The 16,144-nt window shown below is 44.3% G+C and overlaps 1 protein-coding gene across 2 annotated transcripts in view; it reads left to right on the top strand.

The window, feature by feature from the left end:
* The window catches only part of SLC35F3 (solute carrier family 35 member F3), a 170,360-nt gene that overhangs the window by 140,837 nt on the left and 13,379 nt on the right, over positions 1-16,144 (top strand). The gene's annotated exons all lie outside the window — the stretch shown is intronic.

Raw genomic sequence — 16,144 nt, 5'->3', positions numbered from 1 at the left:
ATTGTTTAACATTTGTATGAAATTAGCATTCAGGAAATCCTGATCTGGACCAGCTTGTGCTAGGTGCTTTTTCAGCAGGGAAAAAACCACAGCACCTGTGCCACAGAGTTTGCCATCAAGGCTGAGGCACATACCTGCTGAAACCTGCCATTTTTCATTGAACTGGTGAGGGCTGACTTCTTCAGTTGCTGCTCAGCAACCTGTGGAGGGGCTTTGGTCCCACAGTACTTGCCAAGGGAAGGCCATGTCCAGGGAAGAGCAGCAAAGCTGGGGAAGAGTCTGGAGCACAGGTCTCATAAGGAGCACCTGAGGGAGCTGGGGTCATTTAGCCTGGAGAAAAGGATGTTTGGGGGAAGACCTTATCACTCTCTAAAAGTACGTGAAAGGTGGTAGTGAGGTGATGTCAGACCCTTCTCCCAGCTAACAAGTGATAGAAGGAAATGAATGGCCTCAAGTTGTGCCAAGGGAGGTTTAGATCAGGTATTAGGAAAAATTTTTTCACGGAAAGGGTTGTCAAACATTGGAACAGGATGCCCAGAGAAGTGGTGGAGTCACCATTCCTGGATATATTCAAAAAATATGTGGCTGTGGCACTTGAGAACGTGGTTTATTTGTGAACATGGCAATGGTGCTAAGTTGATGGTTGGACTTGGTAATCTTAGAGGCCTTTTTTGACCTTGGTGATTCTATGATTCTTTGACTCTAAGGCTGGACAGAAGGATGGGGACATCAGAGAGATGCTTTTCTCATCTCTTCATGGAGCTCACCATGAACCTACGTAACATAACATGTGATGCAGTAGCAGAACCTGGCAGGTGAACAGGAAGGGAAATAATTACAAACATCCTTGTAGATGCAAATAACCTCAGGATTTTCAAAAGGCCCAGTTCTTCTTCTGCCTGAGATCTGCTTTCTGCCAACATAATGCCTCAATCTCCCCCATTTTGTGTCAGAATGTGACATAAGGCGTCCAGATCTTACTAATGACAGTGACAGAGGAAGCCCAATGTGAGAAACAGGCAAATGACAAGTCTCACTGCAAAGCTCCCCCAGAAAGCTTACAACACTGAGCTCAGACTGGCTGGGCTGGCTTAACCAAAAGTAGTTTATGAAATAAAAGGTTGAAAGAAATCTCAGAGTCTTATAAAGATGTAAACGTGTTTTTCCAGATAAAGCCAACAAGTTATTTGGTTAAATTAATCTGTGTCTGAACTTAAACTGAGGTAAGTGCTTACAGGGTATGTAGGCTGTGATAAATCCCCAGCAGTAATTCTGTTAAATTTTTCAACACCCCCTGCTATGCATGTGTAAGGATTCACAGGCACACTGAAACAGGCTGGCTAACTGTGCTTGTCTCCCCTGTTTTTAACCACTCTCAGAACAGCCCTGTGCCTCCTCCTCTCATGCTCTCTGCTATAAACCCAACCATTTTCATTTCCCTGGCAATCCACTGCACATGGCTGCAATTGCACTAACCATAACTGCAACCAAAGGGTATCTGATCCAAATTATGTAGCACGTTCTGATGTTGGCCTCTGGAGCCACAGATCTGGGAGAGGGCCAGAAAAGCCATTTTATAATTATAGTGTGTCACAGACCTTAACAATTTGTTATTAAAATGAAGACAGAGCAGGCACACCCACAGGGCAGGCATTAATCATGGCTAGATAAGGTCCAGTTCTCTCCTAGGTGGCAAGCTGCAATGTTTCAGCAGGAGCTGGCTCCTGCTGCAAGGACACCCTGTGCTTCCTTCCCTCATAGTGCTTTTACTCTGTAATAGCAGGGAGCAGATTTTTCACTGCTCTCTGTGCAGCTGCTCTGGAAATAGTGTGATGCTGGAAGCAAGGATCACAAGGTCATTTTCCAAAATGAAGGAAGGAATAAGCATGTCACAGGAGTAGAAGGTAGAAGACAAATGAGCCCGGTAATTTCATATTTGGCAATTACTTGGCTTTCCTCACTGCAGCTCAGCTCTCAGAACCAACAAGCAGGAGGGAGGCCACTTGCACAGCCCTTCCAGACTCGCTCAGAAAATCACAGTCCCTGTTCTCTACCCATGAAATCCAAGAAGATGCCATAAACTGCAGCTGTGTGCCACAAAGGTATTTCATTGTAGCCAAAAGTGAGTGCTCTAAGAATGGATATGCTGCATGCTTAACTGATGTAGACTAGAAGGAGCTTTACTCCTCTAGTTATAAATAGTCAAAAACAGAAATTACTTTTGTGACTTTAAATCAGGTTGTAGTACATGGGGGTTTTCCCTAATATTCTTATGTCTTATTTTAGAAATCTTCTGTAATAAAATGAATATGTTAATCTGTGCTACAGTCAATCCCATGGTATCAGAGCATCTAAATCTAAGGAAACTCTTCAACAGGCTCTATTCCAGACATTTTATTAAAGCCATTACCAGAGGCACATCAAAATGTAATAGCACAGAAGCAGATAACAGCCAGAACATTTCCAGCATGAAATGCATGATCTATTCCGATTAAGGGAAATCCATGTTAAAAGTTGTCATTTCCATTTGACACTTTCAAATGTCACAGTCATATTTCTGAGACAAATCCAGATACCATGTTTCTGAGTCACCTCAAGTTTACTGTCATCAGTCAGTCTCTGCCACTTGAAAGCAAGGGCTGTCTTTGCAAGTCTTCCAGGAGCTCTTGCTAGACAGTGTACCTTCACCCTGAATAATCTGCATTCTTCCTCTATCTGCTCTGGTAATTCCCAACAGGTGATGATACTGTTTTCTCTCCAGAGATAGAGTCTTAGTGAATCCCAATCACCCTGCACCAACACGCAGTATGGATCGTTTCTTGTCACAGGAAGAAGTCCCATATTTTTTAGACCAAGCACATGCAGTGTATGCCTAGAGGGTGGCAAAGTCCTGGCTGATCTGTGCAGATAATCAGGAGCTTACGACAATGATTCATAAAGGCAATAGAGAAGCACTTTGTACTTATACCTGAGTGGTCCAGACTGCTTTAACTAATGAAACTTTAATTAATTTTCACTGCTCCTGAACTGCTGGGAGCTGCACTTGTGTTACAGGCTGAGAGAAGGTACATGGCTAATGCATCCAAGGTGGGTTAAGCAGGAGAGCAGGAAGAGCAAGACAAGAAAGTGGCAGCTTGTCCTGGGGGACAGGTTTCTTCACGTGTGCCATGTCCCTGGTGCCTCTGCCATCAACAGCTGGACACAGGCTGGTAATTCTTGTGGGGTCCAGGTCCATTTCATCAGAGGCACCTCTGAGTGAATGCCTCACTGACACAGATTGGGCAGGGAAGGAAGGGACAGTTGATGCTGTATTAGTCTTTCAGTAATTTTGTTCCCAAAAAGACAAGTATGTCATTTGGACCAGCAGATGGGTTTTCCAGTTTATTACCTCAGCAGTTCTGCGTCGTGTGCCAAAAAGTTCCTATGTTATTGCCATGACAATGGTTTTCAGCCTTTCTGGTTTTCAGCCTTTCACGAAGTAAATGGGTGTGTTCAGCAGTTACAGGGTTGAAATCCTCGTTTGTGGATCCACAGCCAAGATCAGGATGGTACTAGCCATTATATGCTAGCAAGGCATGAGCTCACTCCTCCTCAGGGCAGTTTGCAAAGTGCTTCTCTGAACAGAACTGTTTTCTTTGCGCTGAGGTTCACACAAAGCAGAGCCAAAAGAAACCATTTAGTAGGCAATAAAAATATAAAATAAAAAGAACAAGTACATAAAAAATGTCACTAGGAAGGAGAGCAGTGTGTGCTGTAACAGCCTTATCCAAACCACACTGACATTCCCCCCACACATGCAGAGCAATGACAAGATGCAACTGCTTTGTGTTTTCCTAATTCTGTGGAACCAGACTCTGGCCAAAGAGGTGCTTCATAACCTCTTATCACGTAAGAGGAAAACCTTTAATATATAAAATATTTCATATAAATAATATAACATTTTAAAACACACAGATGAGCACTCTGAAGCATTGTGTTTGTTGAGGGGCTCAGACTCTAAACAAATTTCTGCGTGGCCTCTGAAGAACAGCTGTGTATTCCATCCAAACACATAAATAATAATGGTTAGCATCCTATTCAGAGGGACTCTCCTGGCTTCCAGCAATTTTTAGTCACAAATTCAAGTCTATTTTTTTAAATATGGCAAATCTGAAACTACCTTAAGTATCCCCAACCACAGTTCTCATTTCTGTTTTTTCAGTGACTTCAAATAGATCTCATTTTCTTATAACCTCTAAGCAGTGTAATGGCCTCAGTGCCATAATCCTTTTGCTTACTTGTAGAATGAATTCATTTCTATCTGATCTCTCTCTTTTCCTATATTTCTTCTCTGTTCTTTTTAATATCATCCTTGCTTTCCTCCATTCTGAATGAAGCAATTGAAGGCTAATAACCCCATTAGGTATTTATGTTACTATTTTCGGTCTAAGGAGGATGTTGGCTGTAAACTCCAGAGTGGGACATTGACAGCAACTGGAAGAAAAGTCAGCACCTAAGGTGGCTGCTCTAATAGCCCACAGCTGAGGCACAAGGGTGACCCACACATGTGCCACTCCACACATCCAGTAGAAACCAGGGAGGTAAATAAAGCTACACCATTCAGGAATTCAAATGAGCTTGAGACTAAATAGCCATAGCAGCTGAAATCTGCTTTAACGTCCTGACCCGACCGGTGCAGCAACACGTGCAACAGGGGCATTGCAGCTCTTTGGATCTGTGGTGTGTGTTTACTGTTTCTCCTGCTTCTGGACCCCAAGTTCACACCAGCATCATCAGGCAAAGCTCTGATGGAGTTTGTCATTGCTGACACTGCTGGAGGACATCTGCATCTGTCGCTGCCTGTGGAGTGCTTCATAGTTCTCCTGTGTCAGTGGCCACGTGCCGAGAAGATGCGGATTGGCATGTGGCTGCTCATGGCAGACGTCGGGAGATTCCTTTTCTACCCTGTGTTTTCCCAGCCCACAGGTAGCCCTTTCTCCCATGCAAATGCCACATTTCTCAAGGAGAGAACCAGTTGTAGTTTCTTTGGAATTGGAGGCTGCTGGCTTGAGCAGAGGAGGGTTACCTCCTTCCACAACTCTGAAACATCAAGGGCTTTTCATCTGGGGTGTCTGAGGAGTTTCAAAGAGCTGATGGAAGGAGCTGGAAATTTTCTGAGATGCAAAAGTAGGCGCAAATCATGTTCTTAGAACTGTTCTGCAGTAGCTCCGTTTCCTCTCTAGAGGGAGGATCTATCACAAAACTCAGTACCCTGCTCACTTTTTTGGAGTGTACAAAGGAAAAAAGTTCACAACCTGCAGATTTATGGATCAGGAAACTGATTCAGCTTCTGAACCATGTAAGAATGAGTGTCCCATCAATCCATAAGCATAAAAAGAGCTTGAGAGGATTATGAAGACGCTGACACCTAAGAGTGCAAGAAGATTGAAAGACAACTGTATCTTGTATTTATCCTTAAGACCTGCCTCTCATGCTCAGAAAGAAAATGAAGTTGATGCTCTGTACACTTGTGTCTTGAGAAGAGTCTTCAGAGAACATTTTGCTTTTGTATAGGATCCTCATGTAATACTGCATGTAATTTTACAGATTCCTTTATAACTCTGAAAAGTAGGGGGAAGAAAATTCCTTGGAGAAAAGGCTTCTGAACTGGCATGAGCATCATCAGGTTTATAATTTATTTTTAATATTTCCTCCTCAGGTCTTATTATGAAGATAACTATAAACTATATTGTAAGTCTGTGGAGGGTAAAATTCCCCTCCCTCTCTTCAAGAAAGTACCTTCTTGGCTGTGAAGCTTGGGTCAGCCGTGCCTTTTATACAGTCACAGAGAAGAGCTGTTAAGGGATAATATACAGGGTCATTATTAGACTTTGCTTTCTAGGATACATTCTGAAATTTTAAAAGAAATCTTGTTCTAAATGGATGACAGGCAAAATCCAAGAGCACACAGAGGTGAGAAATGAAAATAAAACCACCTTTCAAGTACAATACAATCTGGGATAATTTTTGCTACAATTTTCTGCTGATTTTGTTCACTTCCATTATTTTCCACTATAGACTTAGTTGATATTCATTAGGAATTAAAAAACCAAATTTCACCTAAATCGCTTAAATCAAAAAATTTCCAAACTTATTTTAGAATTTTTGTAAGTTTTTTTGTTAGCTTGTACCCTTCTTCAGAAGCTTCTGATTCAGTGAATGGGCATTTTATTTCACTGTAAATTGAATGAAAATAAACATGTACAACTTGTCAACCAACATTTGTAGAACAATATTGTAGAGGAAATGTTACCCTCAAAAATACAAACCACACAACTTCCTGCAGGTCTTCACTGGAGTTATCGCTGACTAATCCTTCATGAGTACATTCTCTTGGCATTTCAGCTACTATGGCTCCATTTCTGTGCTTTCTGGTCCTTTAAAAATACAGTCAGTTTCAGTATTTTTTAATTTGCATGTTTACTTTCAAGCAACAAAGTGCTTATATGGGGAGTGGAAAATTTCATGTTTCCCTTGGACAGCAGGAAATTGATTTCAAGCAATTCTCAGTTATTGTATGCCACTTGAGAGACCTTAATGTTCCAGTAGCAGAGATGAAAGCCATTCAATTTCTGTTACATATTGCTCTGGTTTTGCCACTTATACTAAGGCGTCACACAAATTTAATGCAACTAGCAACATCAATGTTTTTTAAGGATTAGCCTATTGGGAGAAAGGTCAAAACAAGTAAAGCTGCTTAGAAATCTCAATCTCAGAAGTAATGGACATCATATTTTCTAACACCCCTCCCTTTTGGCTCCAAACTCATTATCTGCACTCATTCACCTCATGTGACTGCCGAAATTCTCAATCTTTCAGAGGCTGCTTTTCAAAGATTGCTGTGCTCTGAAAGGTGCTGTTCAGTCAGGCTCTCAGATGAGGGTAGATACCATCACAGAGTCTTGAGACCTCCTCACTCCACTTCCATGGTCTCCTCCTTGCTCTGCTGCTGCGTGCAAGATTGGGATGACTTTGCTGAAGGACAAAAAGTAAGGGAGTACAGGGCAGAGAGTGCTCAGGGTTTGCGTTAAATGGACATCAGCAGTGCAACTAAAAAGGCAAACAAACTTCAAACAGAAAAGATTCACCTGTTCTTGAGAGGAGGTACTCTAAAAATGACCACAAATACAAGTATTTAGGAAAGATTATTTCCTTTCTATATCCCGTTTACTTAATGCATCTAGGGGCAGATTGTACATTGTAAGTGTCAGCTTCTCTGTTATGCCAGCAAACTCTCAGCTTTCTTCTTTGTGTAACTTTCTTTATTTTCATAGACTAGCTGCCTAATTAATGGTGTGTCTTTTGGTATCTCCTGAGTCACGTGCTTTCCTGTATCCCCAGTATCCAATCATGGTGCTGAACAATTGCTGCATAGGCTATGAAGTTGATTAGTTTATGCCCTTGGCCCAAGGCTGACAGTGCCAGCAGCAAGGGCTAACAGGGCTTTGCCCAGCTGGAGCCTTATCTCCACACAAAGTCTCTCTTACAATCCACAGGCATAAAGGTGCAAATTAAATGCAGTCACATAGAAGAGTTTTTAAGGTCATTATTAGACTTTGCTTTCTAGGATGCATTCTGAAATTTTAAGGGTATATATATATGTATCTCAGTAACAGCTGTCTCAGGGTGCTTGCATAGCCAATTTTATCACTGAGGTATTTCTCTCCTCTTGTTTTGCTTCTTGTTCCTTCTCCCAAGACACAGCAGCACTGCTCCCACTCCTATCGGCACCGTACTTCTGTATCAGCAGAGCACAGAAGCCAAGACAGCAAATACTAGAAAAGCATTTTGTTCTTGCATACTTTTTTTGTCTGTCTATGCCAACCACTACAAAAAGCTAATTTTCAGAAGGCCAGATGGCCAGTTTCTCCTAAAAGTTTCATTCTGACTGTTCCAAAAAGTACTAAGTGGTTCAGGTCACAGCTGAAGAGGACAAGCTGGATTTAAATCACATCAGGCCATGCTTAAGATATCCACAAGCAATTGCTGCACAGTTTCAGAGTCTGCAGGCCTTTCACACCCAGAACATCCACTGACGTCAATGGAAATTTTGGATGATGATGGAGAGCAGTGATGATGTTGACTCCGGCAGTCAAAGCCTTGAGAGTCTAATGTTTAGGTTTTCTCTGCCTCAGTTTGTGTATGCTGTCCCTCACCACCCGCTGAATGCAGCACAAATGCTTGGCTGCATTTACCTCAACACAACCCTGGGAAATAACAGCGGGCCTGTACCCTCATACCCCACTGCCAAGGGGGGACAGGCTGGCTGGGGGACTGTCCAAGCTCTCGCTGAAAATTTGTGATAAACCATCACTATGGACCACAAATTCAGCCTCCTGGTACCCTTTCCAAGAGCTTTCCATGGAAGGCTTTCCATGCTTTTCATCTTTTCAGTAAATGAAATACTGGAGCATTGCATAGAGTGCCTCTCCAAACTGCTGGGATCTGCAGGGAATTGCCTAAACCACTTGGGTTACATTAAAAATAATGTGGGTTTGTGGTTCAGATTTCCTTCCAAAAACCAGTTGGATTAACTAACCTTTTAAAGGCGAACATTAGCAAACCCATAGTGGGCCATGCAGGACACAGTTTAGTTGTGGCTTTGGTGCCAGTGCACCTCCCATGCCACCCAAAACACAGCCCCTGCTCCTTAGTGCAACAGCCACCCGCAGTGGGCAAGGAAAAAGGCCCTGAAGCAGATCTTCTGGCAGCTGGGATGCCCTTCCCCAGGGCTGGGGTGTGCTCCCCCAGCTGGGCCCAGGCAGCTGAGGAGGCTGGTGATGCTGAGGAGCTGTGGTGCTGGGCTGCTCCCTGTCCAGAAGCTGCACCTGCAGGGGTGAGAGGCCTTCCCTTCAAGCAGGCAGAGCCCCAGGGGTTTTTCTCGTTGCAGCTGCAGAGGATAAAAGTGAGGAGCAAGAGCCTTTAGGGGAATGTCCCTCTGGAGACCCAGCAGCCCCAGACCACTTCCATGTGACTGGTGCAGCAGGTGATCCTCAGGATGGTCTGAATTCATCAGCACTCAGTTGCTGCAAGCAGTCAGCATCCTGCTTTGGAGGATGGCAGCAGTCATTAGGTGCATGGTACCAGCAGGAGCATTCCTGCTGGGCTTAGGCATTAAGGACATCTGCTCACCAATCTCCTGGGATGAAAATACCTGCAAGTGCCTGCAACATCTGGCTGTGCCAGCATGCTCCTTGAACTGGGCATTCCATGTCCTTGTTGCTCCTTGATGAACCCAGGAGGGGAAAGAGGTGCAGAATTTACCTAGCAATCAATGGCCATCTTCAAATTTTATGGCCAACCATAGTCACTGCACAAATTGGATTTAAAGGATCAATGTGGGATTTGCTTTGGGCAAGAAGGCTGTTTTAAGGGAATTACAGAGCCCTGTTATGAATTCCCTGTTTCATTCTTGAGTTTTTTGAACTCCTGAGTAAATGCTGTGTGATGATGTGGTGCTGCTCATTTTCTCAGCTTGCTCTGCAGCTCCCTAAGGATTGTCATTAGCTTCCATACAGATCATTAACTGCTCCTCACACCCTGCCCTGGCTGCCTGTGCCTGGCTGTACGTGGTGCTGCTGGAGCAGACAGTCCTTTTCCTGTACTCCATTTGGGAGTGGTGGTCTGTTTGGGTCCCTGCATACTCTTCATCACACCCCACTGTGCAAATGGGTCAGTTCCCTCCAGCTCATCTTCCAGCCCCGTCTCAAACACCAGCAGGAGCTATCCCTCTGCTTGCACTGTGGGCATGCCAGCAACCTCCAGGAACCTTTGAGGCTTTCATTCCCCTCCTGCCCCTTTCAGCTTCAGGCACTGCTGCTGTGGAGGGGAAGGTGCAGTGTGAGTACCTCCTGGCCACTGCTCTGGTGGGCTCTAACAAAGATTTGAGGCCAACTGAGTGCTTCACCAGATCAAGTCAAGTGTTGCAATTCTCATGGGCTCAGAAAAAAAAATCAATCTTTGAATGTGACTAAAAAGCTCATTTCTATGTTCAAGTGTGATGCCTGCCTGGTCTGTGGGTGTTTGGAGCTTGCACATAGCAACAGTCTTACATTTTATTTGTATAATGCTGGTTGTCTAGACGAGCATAAAGTACTTCAGGCTCTGGGTATCTCTGGGGTCTAAAGGCAGAAAATGTTGGATAATTCATGATAATTTCAGCTGCCTGACTGCTGAAGGTATCTTGTCACATTAAAAGCTTCTTCTTGCAAGGAATACTTGCTGCATTTTCTGAAATGTGGTTTGGTCTTGTTCTTTTAAAGCTTTTTATTTAAATGTTAGTTTAAACAGTCTTTCATTAAGGTTTCTGAGTCTGTTCTAAGACTTGTCTTCAAAATGTGTATTCAGGTGGTTTGTAAGATTTGTATTATTTGCTTCTTTTGGAGCCATTCTGGTCTATTATGTAAATCCATAGCTAAGCATTTCCTGGGACCATTTATTGTACAAATGTCTAGTATGGCATGTGTGCAGTGCTGGGCAAAGCCAATTGCTTCTGTCTCTCTAGTTCAGAGGTCAGTCTGTGGATTTTTTATTTCATTTATTTTTTCTTTAATTTAAGAGAAGACAATTTTCTCATTCCATTGCCTATCAGAATATATTTTCTGCAAATGAGCTGGAAACTCCCAGAACAGATAAAACTTTAAAGGCAAAACACCAGCCCTAAACTGAGTGTAGAAACAAGTAATCAAGTCAGTCACAGGCACAGACATTTAAAAGTGGCAGCTGGATGCTTGATTTGCTTCTGTGGTAATATCTTGCATTTAATAATGTGCTTACAGAAAAATATGCATGGGATGATGGGCATTAAAAAGCCATTAGAGTATTTTAGATAAGCCACCCTTTGTATCCGTCTCCAGAAACCAGTGCTGTCTTGGGGGCTGATGTTACCTCCAGGGCTGCAGTGCTGCCATTCCCATTAGGAGGAGTATAACAAGACTGAAGAGCCAGGGTTTGCAGCCCTAGTTCAGTCCCCAGCATGGACAGACAGACTGGAAAAGTACAGACATCTCTGAGGAGCAACAGGTCATTGGCTGCAGCATTCCTCAGTGGGCGCTGCAGGCAGCACAGCAGGCAAGGCACACCAGCACACCCAGGACCGGTCTCTCTCTGCCACAGGGAAGCTCAGGAGAAACTTGTGCCCTCCCAGCACCTGGAAGCAGTTTTCCTGAGCAAAGCTGCAGGCAGGGGTACACAGGTTTTGTTGCAGGAGCCGCAGAGCAGCGGGGCAAGAAAAGCCATGGCAGGAGTCCCGGGCATCTCTGCGCAAAGTGCTGAGGCTAGCAGGTTTATTCACAGCATTTATGATCTGGGACACACCACAGGAGCCTCCGTGCAACTGTTCTGCTGGCATGTGAACCTGTAGTGACTCAGGAAAAAGGCGCTCAGGGACTGTCTTGATAAGAAACAGGAGCTGGCTATAAAAGAAACATGCAGGAAAAGAAAATCCCCATCTCTCTGAAGGTGCAATCAACAGGCAGCACTCATCCTGCCACTTTAAAGCACCCAGGGACTTTGTTTCTCTGTGCCCCAGCTTGCACATCTGTAAAATGGGTTTCATAGCTCACCCTTTTCGTACACTGCTTTGAAATCCACCCACCTCAGAGGCTTATTTTGTCATGGCTACCCTTTGGGTCACTGCTGGCTCAAAGGGGAAAGAAGCAAAGCTGGAGGCATGATCTTTTTTTCTGCAAAACACATCTTTACTTTCTTGGAGAGAAAAGAACACAACTTTCTTTGTGGAAGAATATATTGAGATAACTTGCATTTCATCTGTACAGCAGTCATACTTACCTCCACTTGTGAGCTTAATGCATGAGAGATGTTGTGGTCCTAACAGGATGAATTACAAAAAACATCCTTGTGGGGTTTTTTCACTGGGAGAAATTAAACTTGAGTCTAGTTTCCTTCTTTCCTATTACTGTCAAAACGTCTTGTCTGTCTGCTTTTCTTTTGCTTCCTACAAGTGGCTTGCAAGTCTTCCCAGAAGACATGGCATGACATTTTAGTCCCTGTCTTTTTTTTTTGTACATTGAGCAGAAAATGTAGGACTGTTGCACATCTGCAGATTATTTATCCATGCAGGCCTAATTGGTGCAGGGATTAGCAAAACATGTTTTGCCTGCCAATCTCTAATCAAGAAGACAGATTCACTGGCACAGTGGTGGCTCTGCTGTGCTCCAGGGAGGTGATGCTCACTCTGCTGAAAATCAGAATCAATTTAGCCAAATTCAATTTGCAGGTACAGACCTTGCAAGGTCAAAGTGAGAAGCACAGTCTACAAAGAAATAATATTACCTTCTAAGAGCAACAGCAGATCCAAATCTGGTTTGGAGGAAGAGGCTTCAGTATAAGCACTGAGAAAATGAAAAAATTCTAGCAAAAGTTAACAGTCTGGAAAGGAGAAATAACTGGCTTGTGCAAAGTATGCCCTTAGGATGTGTATTACTCCCAGAAATTTTCTACTTTACTGCAGATTTTCCAAAGATGTAATGGCAGTTTCAATGGCTTACAAACCTTTTTGGCATAGGTTTGTTCTGCAGGGAGTATCAGGAGACCAAACCCCTGCCCTAGGGCAACACACTGTGTTGTACTTTTTCTCGTTCTTGTCTACCTTTTCTCCTCATAGGTAGAATTTTCTTTTTTCAGAATAGGGGAAAAAGCATTTGTCTCAGTGTTGGCAAGATTTTATCAATTCATTTGCACGAGGTGCAGAGAAGTGGGGAAACATAACGACTGCCTAGCAATGGTTAAAGACAAAACAGGCAGTGGAAGGTGAATAGTGTTAAATACATAATTGTTAACTCAGTGGGGAAAAAGTGGAGCTTTACTGTCATATTTCATTTGCAAGTTTTATTTCAATGCAACACCTGCTTTCAATATAATTAACTCTTACTTAGCATAGAATTTTGGCACTGATGACTTCTGATTTACTTCACTGGGGATGCTTGATTCCAGTGACGGAGATATTGTGCTGGAGACTTGCCTAATGGAGTAGAGCTAATTTGCCATTTGCTGGGTTAATGAAGATACACACTAAAAAGAGTGTGAAAAACAAGACCTAGTACATGAAAGCTAAAGAAACCAACAAACAATTTAGAGTTAAGACACAAACAAAAGATTGCTGTGCCTTAGGCTTCTCTGTAGTATCTTTTACCCCAGTTCCTGTAGTACTCTAGCAGCCTTCAGGTTGTCTGAACACGGATGTGACACTTCTAGGTGGAAGCAAACTTTTCTGTATTGCTGCTGTGGCAATTAAGCCAGCACATTTCCCTTCCAGTCTCCTTCCTCTGACATTCCATTCCAGTCTTACACAGACCTTAGCAAAGGCTGTTGCCTTTGTTAATGCCTTGCATTTATATTGTAAACCAATTGCTGTGATTACAATGGAGTGCCAGCTCATGATGGCAGAATTGAGGAAAATAATGCAGGAAGATAATTTATCTCAAAAACGCAGCATTACACCCTGCAATGCCACAGCTCCTTGCTGTGTGCTGCCACCTTACCTGCACACAGCCCAGCACTTGCAGGAATTTACTCCTCACACAGAGGATTAAAGATTAGAGGGGAGATCATCTCAGCAGAGGGGCAGCTTCTCTGCTCAGCATGACCTGGGGATTCAGAGGGCCAGGGCACACCTTTAGCCTTTCTGGCAGTTGTTCACACCCCAAGTCCCACTGTTCCATGGGCAAAGTCGGGTGTTCCCAGCAAGCAAAACTGTATCATCAAGAGAGTGCCAAAGCAGCTTTTGGGTTGAGGAGGAAGAGAGAGCAGCAGGAATAGGATTTTAGGTAATGTGATCAGGAATAGGTTTGGTCAGTCTAAGATGACAATTTCTCTTTTAACACAATGTGGGGGTTAACAGGGTGGATGTGCCTGTGTCTGTGCTGGGCCCAGAAATCAGTGGACAGCAGGAACAGCTGTGTTCAAATGGTCTGTCCAAATATTTAAGCTGAAGGTTGCTTTTTCTGGAGTCATCCCTGACTGTTTTGAGCTTACAGCATAGGTTATACCACAGTCCTGCCTTGCTTCCCATAACCATTTATCTACCACTACTCACTGAAAACTCTCTTCATCAAATGCTTCCTGGTATGGCTTCACAAGCTGTGCTATAGCACCAAGGAAAAATCAGTTTTCCCAGTAAGCACTGGCAAACCTGGGGAGACAATTAATTCTGAGATGTTTATTGTATGGCACATAGTCATTCTGGTGCACAAAATATGCCACATTCTTCCTGATGCTCCTCATACTTCACTGAAGATGCCAGGTCCAAGGCAGCCATCTAACCCATCTAAGTGCAGGAGTGCCCTGTTTGGAACAACAGGGCTCACTGTGGATGTGGGTGCATGGCTGGCAGCACTCTCCACAGCCCTAGGAGTCCTCAGGGAGAAGCTTCCCTACAGCTTTGTGCTGGGTGAGGAAATCTCTGCCATAAGGAGGTCTCCTTTGAAAGCTGGAACCAGTCTGTGGAAAGTAATTCATGCTTGGTGAAGCCAGCCAGAACAGCTAAAAGGAAGCTGTACATTATTATTGTATAGGGCAAAGAGAGCCTCCTGAAGTGGGCACTGCAGCTCAGGGTCATGGTCCATGTCAGGGCAAGGCTGTCCTTTGGGGCAGCATGGCACTACACTGAGTGCTTCAGGAATCCAGGCTGTGATACCATAGGAATCCAGTGGTATTCACTAAACAAGACTCAGCCCACAAGACAGTAAAAGCACATGCTTCTACTGTATATGAAATAGTGATAGCCAATTCTATATGTGGGGAACAGATTTTTGGCAGGAGGAACTTTTTTCCCCCAGGATGAATCCCAACATAAATTCCATTTTTGTCCTTTCATTTGAGTACAGCCTTCCTATTCCTCTCATACTAATCTTGCTTCATGTCATTTAATTGTAACTGTGCCTGTGGTTTTTTGTTTTCAGAGCATGAGGCTGGCTGCCTATGACACCCTGGCAGTGAAACCCTACATGGTGTCTTAGGAAGCAGGTTAAGGCCTCTAATGAAGTTTGGGACCAGTTTTTCAGTGTGTCTCTGCTTCCTTTTGCATGTCCTGTGTCCCCTGTGGCAGGTGTCTGGTACAGTCAGTGCTGTGCAGGACTGAGGCCAGACCTGAAGTGGGTGTAGTGTTTGTGGAAGGGGAGAATGGATCCTGCTGAGCACAGGCAGCATCTGTCAGGGTCGTGAGCATCCCTGAACAGCCCAGCACAGCTCCAGCAGGTGGGAAGTCGGGCTGTGGTTTGCAGCGCAGATGGGCAACTCTTCTACTGATTCTGAGAGGCAGTTAACAGGTTTGGCAGGGAATAGGCTGCTGCCAGCAGGCAGACTTGCAGAGGACAAGGGACACTGAGGGACACAATGCAGAACCAGCAGCTCAAATGAAAGAGTCCATGTACAGCAGCCAAAGTACAGGGTCATCACATCCAGAGATAGGCAAGTTCGTAGCTATGATTTGATACAAAGGACTGGCAGGCAACAAACCCAATAAACACAAAAAATGTGTCTCCTCTACCTTGCAGTCTTGTACCTGCTGTAGCAGAGGGACTGTAGGCTGATGATGTGGATGACTTGTGGATGCAGAGATCTGATGAGGCTGAAAGAATGGATGGGGGTTTTTTAGGTATTCATCTGGTACAGCCCTGTCTTCTGGGAAAGTAGATCAAAACAATGCTTTCATCAGTATCCAAATAATGATCTTTACATGCCCAGTCTCAGGAAACAAACAGCTTGAAATTCATGACAGCAGTGAAAAACTATTCGTCCATCATTGTCAGCAGGAAATTTAATTCTGGTCAGGTTTTGTCAGAACACCCCACTAAAGAACTTCAGGGCCCCGGGGAGTTTGCAGGTTTGAAAGTGAGCAATGGCAGTGAAGGCCAGGGCACTGTGCTGGCTGCCCCACACACACCTTGCAGGCTGCTGGCCACAGCCCCAGCCCCAGCCCCAGAAGGCTGATTCATTCCTTCTCTGTGGTACTGAATTTCCGTGCAGCTCTGCTGCCAGGCGGGCACAGGCTGCAGGCAGGTTTCCCCCCAGCCCTGCAGCCCCATGCCAGCCCTGCCAGCAGGGCCAAGCTGCACCCCATCACCTCCTGTGTCCCGTTGCTACA

Source organism: Passer domesticus, chromosome 3 (genome assembly GCF_036417665.1).
Source record: "Passer domesticus isolate bPasDom1 chromosome 3, bPasDom1.hap1, whole genome shotgun sequence".
In the NCBI taxonomy this organism is placed as follows: Eukaryota; Metazoa; Chordata; class Aves; order Passeriformes; family Passeridae; genus Passer; species Passer domesticus.
The sequence above is the reverse complement of the archived record's forward strand: the minus strand, read 5'-3'. Positions and strand labels throughout refer to the sequence as shown.